This window comes from Melospiza georgiana, chromosome Z (genome assembly GCF_028018845.1).
Source record: "Melospiza georgiana isolate bMelGeo1 chromosome Z, bMelGeo1.pri, whole genome shotgun sequence".
Classification (NCBI taxonomy): domain Eukaryota; kingdom Metazoa; phylum Chordata; class Aves; order Passeriformes; family Passerellidae; genus Melospiza; species Melospiza georgiana.
Window position 1 is genome coordinate 83,245,833 of NC_080465.1, and position 6,779 is coordinate 83,252,611.

The 6,779-nt window shown below is 35.7% G+C and overlaps 1 long non-coding RNA gene across 1 annotated transcript; it reads left to right on the plus strand.

Annotated features, from left to right (window-relative positions):
- Positions 1–547: 547 nt before the first annotated feature.
- On the plus strand, positions 548–3,693 carry LOC131095893 (uncharacterized). Its single transcript, XR_009115928.1, has 5 exons — positions 548–608; positions 1,299–1,374; positions 1,499–1,808; positions 2,148–2,265; positions 3,419–3,693. It is a non-coding gene; the product is annotated as an uncharacterized LOC131095893 (long non-coding RNA).
- Positions 3,694–6,779: the final 3,086 nt, after the last annotated feature.

The following is a 6,779-nucleotide window of genomic DNA, read 5'->3' on the forward strand; positions in this document are numbered from 1 at the left end:
CTGTGGGTTTTATGATAAACCTGTAAAACATGTAAAAATGGTTTTGCAAGTCTTAATCGTTGAAGGCAGCAATAAGTGGATTTAGAGCCTGTTCTTGACCAGACAAAGAGAAAAAGTGTGACTTTGATGCTGAACTTGTCATTTTTCATTTGACTTGTCTTGAATGATTTAGGAATAGAGAGAACTAGAAAAAGAGAGAAATAGAATTGATTATTGAGCACTCCTCAAATGCTCACCATGATTCAGTGTAGAGCCAAAGGGAAGGGTGATGGAAGAGAGCTCTGTGCTTTGGAAGGAAATAAATTTAAACCTGACCTCCTCACAGAGTCTCACTAACTTCTTTTGTTTTAAAATACAAAATACGATTAGGAAGTGTTGGAAGTTAGTGTTTTGGGAAAGAAACGGCAGTTCCACAGAACATTCCATTTCACAGAGGCTCTGGGAACGCTTCATGTTGTAAGTGCTGTCACTGCAATCAGTTGGTGGTTCAGCCTTGAAACGTGCACTTGGCCTTCTATAAAGCACTGTTTTGTTTGCCTTTCAGTGCTATGAGTCTTGATAGATTGGAGAAGAGCCCAAGAGAAATTTTTCATCCCTTGATATAAAAGGTAGGAAGTGACTTTTTTAGGTTTGGTTCTTTTTCTTTGTTATTTTCTGGAAATAAAAGTAATTAAGTATAGGTACTACTGGTTTGTTTCTTCCAGTAGCAGGTGATAACAATAGCAGTAGTACTAGTAAAAATAATAATAGAAATAATAATAATAGTAATGTAATACTACGTAAACTGTCTTTATCCATTGAACTGGCCATTTCAAATCAAAACTTCTAAACACAAATCAAACCATCATCCTTGTAGAATCTTTCACAGCAGCGGGCTAAAGATCCTGGTTTTGTTGACAGGATTTATTGGTTCTGGAAGAACAAGAGGGAAGTACAAGCCTAACTACTTCTAGCTCACAGAGCCGTCCAGTGAACCCAGCTTTGTGTTTTGGTGGGCTTGTGATGACTTTGAAATCAATTGCTCATTCCAGTAAAAAAAATTCATGTTTTTTTGAACGTGACAGCAGAAATAACTTTAGGCACCAACTGAATAATAATAGATCACCAGTTTAAGTTAAAAATTCATGCTATACTATCAAAATTTAAAGGTAAATTATTATGTGTTAGGTGATGGTATAAAGTGTATGTTCTAATGTGTAATGCAAAGATACTTACGTACCTGAAAGTCCTTAGAGGAAACAAATTTTTATGTCTGCTGTTTGATTGTTTACCATACGATATTTGGTTTCATTTCCCAGGGATCGGTGAATTTTAACTTTGGAGTCCCCTATGCTAAGGATGCTCAGCTTACAGGTGATGAAATGTTCAGTAATGGTGAGTTTTTCACCTTCTCTTTAATTGCTATGCTGATCTGAATAAGAAAAAAAAAAAAAAACAAAAGCAAGAGAAAAAAAAGGATAGTTTATTATTTTTTACGCTGTTATGTTTGTTTCCTCAGTATTTGCTGCAGCTCTGCTTACCCAAGCTTTGGGTTCCTTCTGTCCCACTGGGAGTTGCCCAATTTGGTTGCATCTGGTGAAATTCACCCTGAGACCTTACAGAACCAGCTCCAACTACATGAGAGCCATTTGCAGTTCTCTCCAGACGCCTGGAGAATGGGCGACGTTTCTGAGGATCCGGCGAGCGTGCTTCTGTCAAAACTCAGTCTGTGAAATTCCTGGGGAAAACCCTTCTGTGTCCTGAAGGGTTCAAACTCTGGTGAGGATCCAGTTATCAGGTGCTCACCTGGATGGTTCCAGCTCCCAAAGGTAACACTTGTACTCTTGCCCTGTAGTTTACATCTATTGTATTTTTGTTATTTTCAAGATTTTTTGTCTTTGCAAAATATTGTGCATTTCACTCTTTGGAACCTCTCAGATGGTTCTTTGGTGCAGCACCACCCCGTGGGACACTTGGCTGCTGTCCTGAAGGGGTTGGTGGCTAGAATTGTAAATCCTGGCGAGTTTATAAGTCTTCTGTCCCCAGGGAGGTGTCATGCTTTGTTTACTTTTGTTCTGTTGGTTAGGCGCTGCTTCTCGTTGCAAGTATGAATTTCAAACTGCCCTGTTCTTATTTTAACTGTTTTCCTGGTTCTCTCCCTACGGCAGGGAAAGACTCTCGTATCCTTGTCGTCGGGCTCAGTGCTGTCCAAGAAGATACAGAGACTAAAAAAATCATAAGAAGCAAAATATGACTGCAGGGAAAAGAAGCTGGAGAGAACAGAAGGTGATATTGTTATCCTTACCCTGTATTAGAGACATCCGCTGTGCTTTGATGCTGGCAGCTGCCAGGGGCTTGTTAGCTCTTTGTAGGCAGGTGTAGGTGTTCACTTGTAGGTTTTTTCTCTGGACAAGGCAATTCAAACTTTGCTCAGCTGATATTTGCAGATTACTCTCTAGCACAGTCCAGCATGACATTTCTGAATGTTGTAAAAATACCATGTTACTTGGAAATTGCTAATGAAGAGAAGCTTTAGGGGAAAATAAGATTTCAGGGTTGGAAGATGTGAGAAGAATTGTGTGGGGATGTTAGACTGAAGTAAAGCACACTTGAAGCTGGACTGGCACGCTGGCAGGTCCCCTATTAAACAGTAGTGCTGAGATTAGCCTGGGGGTTGCCCATTGTTTCTGTAGAAATCAATGTTTCCTGGTCTTGAGAGGTAAGCTGCTTTGAAAAGCTGGAAGGTGCAGCATGCTGACAATCTCCGTGCTTTGGATTAAAAGTAGATTTCAGAAGGGTCCTAGGCTTTTGTCTTTTCCTAGAAGTCGATGTAATCCTGTCGAGGAGTTTTTAGTTCTGTGTTGCCATGTCATCCATCAGAGCCCTGTTGTACTAATCTTCATACAAGTACAAAACAAAAAATCAGACCCTGTCCCAAGCACTTAGAGGCCAGAACACGATTTCCTCGGGCTGCCATTTGGGTGCCATCGGTACTCACCACGAATTGAGCCCTCTGGCTCTGACAGAGCCCCTGGATGCTGACGGAAGGGGGCTGGTCACAGACCCTGGAGGTGCCTGTCCCCCAGGGAGGGAGAGGACGAGGCAGTGTGGCCTGCAGGGAGGGTGTCGTCCCCAGAGAGCAGCCGGCGACTCCATGCCTGCCCGGGGCTGCGGGTGCCCCCTCGGGGTGGACGCCCGCCCTCAGGTTTCCCTCTGGGCACCCGGGGAGGGAACCAGGTCCATCCGTGTGGCAGCTGCAGGGCCTGCAGGCTCTGGGCCCTGGAGCCGAGTGAGCCTGAGCTGCTGCATGCTTGCTGTGAGCTTTGGGGTGAGCGTGCATCACTGCAGGCCTGGGATGGATTGAAATGCGCTGAGGAAAGCACAGGGAGGGAGGGAGGGAAGGAAATGCTCTGTTAACATGTGCCAATTCTTCTGTCAGACTCATCACGGCGGGACAGCGTGAGGACTGAAAGTGTAAGAAGATGTGGAGGGAAAGAGAGAATCTGACAGGAGCATCGGACGCACGAGTGCAGGAATTTTGCTTTTTTGCTTGGATGTAAACTCAGGCGTTGAAAGGAATTTGGGAGTGAGAAGGGACATTTCAGAAGGAGAAGAAGCAAAAGAAGTTGTTGTTGTTGTTACAGTCCTGGCAAAATCTTTTGTTCTAGCTAATAAAAGAAGTTAGTTTAAAAAACAAAAAGGAAAAAATGTAGTGGTTTTTTTTTTTCCTTCACTATGATATTCATTGGTGGTATATGGTGTGTTGTTTCATTTCTTGGTAGTATTAAGTCTGTGTAAATTGTTTTTTGAGTGAAGCTGACTTTCTGGATGGGTTGGTTTGTATTTGAGGCAGGATTAATTTCAATAGGATTCTTTCATAGATTTCTGATGGGTATTACTGGGATTTTGGTTTTGTTTGCTGTATGTATAAACATAGAGCTTTGGTAGGGCCAGCTGGGCGTCTGGAGTTTTGGGTGTGAATTTATTAGATGGCTTTTGTTAGATGCAGTTTTTAATTTTTGAAATGTTTTTCAGTGTAGTGGTTTTAAGGTGGTTTTTAAGAATTCATTGTATTGTTTTCTGTTGTTTGTAGTTGGTGTATGATAAGGGATGTGGTGTGACTTTTTGAACATTATGGTTTTGGTGTTCCTAAGTTCTGATTTCTTTGTGGTTCAATATTTTTTTTTATTTTTATTTTTTGGGACAGGGGCATTTATATGGTGGGTTTTTATAGGCAATATGTTTTTTAATTTAGGTAGTGATATTTTTTAATATTTTAATAGTTTAGGTTTTTTATTTTCATGGTTTTAATTATTTTTTTTAATTTTTTCAAATAACTTTTATAGATGACATGTTATTATTTGTGCATTAACATAAAGGTAGAGCTCTGGGGACTTTTTTTAGTAATGTTTAGGGTCAGTTGTGCAGTTTTGAGTCTAGTGCGTTGGTTTGATTTAATTTTTATTGGGTGTTTGTTTTTATTAGCAGTTGTGTCATTTTCAAGGTGTGTTTGAGTTTTTTGGGGTTTTTGAGATACTGGTTTAGGAGGAAGTTTATGATGAGCATGTGCGGAGGTTTTGGGCTACTTTATAGTGGGATTTGAAATTTATTTACAGTTAGGTTTATTTGAGTTTTTATTAGGGTTCAATGACGTTGTGGGATGTTTGTTCCATTAGTAACAGAAATAGGTTTTGTTTTGCTGTGCTGCGATGGGATGGGCGTGTGCTGCGTGCCGGCGTTGACAAAGGTACAGTATTGTTGTGGCTCTGGTGTGTCGGGTTAATGAACTGACATGGGTTAATATAGAGATGAAAATAGAAATAAATATAAATTTAAAAGTAAATATAAAATTAGAGTGGTAAACATAAATATAGATAACAGATACATACATAAAACTATAATACATGGTATATAATTGTAACATGTTATCATATAGATAAATGATAGTCTATTATATATAGATATATATACACCAAGATATATAAATATAGATTGTAAATATAAAAATATTTAAATAGAGTTAAAGTAAATTGGAGGGTTTTATTAGGGTATAGGCGGGGGTTTTTAAAAGATAGAAATAAAATATAAATTCAGATATACAAATGTATATAGAAATACAAATATCTATACATATTTAATTTAAACAAATATAAGTAAAAAATAAATATATAATACAGAAAATATATATCTATGATTATATTAGAAGGTATTCTCTCTAATATATATAATATCTATGAATAGAATAAATAAAAATATCCATATAAATATCATTATAATTTTGAAAAAATAAATTTACTTCCTAAATTTTAAATCTGGTTCAAATAAAGGGGTGTCCTTGGTTTTTATTTGGTTAGAGGCAGGAGTTTTATTTTAAATAATATAAGTAATATAGAAATGTGGATCTTAAGATAGAAATATATAATGAATATATAAAGAGAAATTGCTAAACTATGCCTATAAATTTAAATATAAAGATATGTAAGTAATATGAAGAGTTGTAGTATAGAATATAAATAACATTATATGGCGATATAAATTATAAATGGGAATATAAATATAAAAATATGTAAATATAGTTTAAGAGAAAGGGAATGTTTTGGCTTTTATTTAAGTAGAGGCAGGTTTTTTATTTTGAATATTATAAGTGTTCCAGAAGTAAAAATCTTGACGCAGAAATATTTAATCAATATAAAAAACATGAATAAAAATATATGAAAAATATAAATACCTACTCGCATCGGATGTAATATAGAATGTAAATTTATTTATAAATTGACATTGGTAAAGATAAATGCATAAGTAAGCAATAGACATTAAAATACATTAATTATATATTATATTTATTATTTATATATATAATATATTAATATACAATAATTTATTATATTACATTGTATATACATTATATATTATATCTATAAATATATATATTATATAAATTAATATACATTATAAATATGAATATAAGAATGGAACATGAGGATAAAATCTATTTAAATATTGTTTAAAACAAAGGTTGGGCTTTTTTATTCTTGTGTTAGAGGCAGGGTTTTTATTTTAAATAATATGAATGTAGATATTATTGTTATATATTTCTAAATATTGAGATATACAATCAAGATATAAATATATAACCGCAAAATATAAATAAATACAAATAATAGGAAGAGATGTAATGAAGAATACAAATAACAGTATACATAAGTATACATTTTAAATGTAAATGTGAATATGAACCTGAAAAATAGAATTTAAGAAAATATTTTAAGTAGAGTTTTGAAGAAAGGGGTTCTTTTTGGCTTTAATGTGGATGGAGGCAAAGGTTTTATTTTAAATAACCCAAGTGTTAGAGAAGTAAAAATAGTAACAGAAATACATACTTACTATGTAAAAATATTTATAAAAATATACAAATAAAGTTTTAGGGATATATGCAATATGGAATAAAAATGTATTTATAAAAAGAAATGTATAAATGGACAGTGTACATCAATATACATTGTAAATAGAAATGTGAATATTAATATGAAAAAATATTTTAAAAATATTTAATTATTTTTTTAATATTTTTTTTTTTTGTATTTTGTTTGGTTTTGTTTTGTCTTTTATCCTATTAGATTAGAGGCAGAAGTTTTTTTTTCCCTCTTCCCGGTTGTTTTGGGGCATTTATTTCAGAGCAGTTTTCGGCGGGGGTCGCCCCTGTTCTTTTTTGCCGCCTTCGCTGCCGCAGCCCCGAGGCGCGCTGCGCCCCCGGCTGGGGCGGGCGGCAGTGCTGCCGCCTTGTGGGCAGACGCGGTACT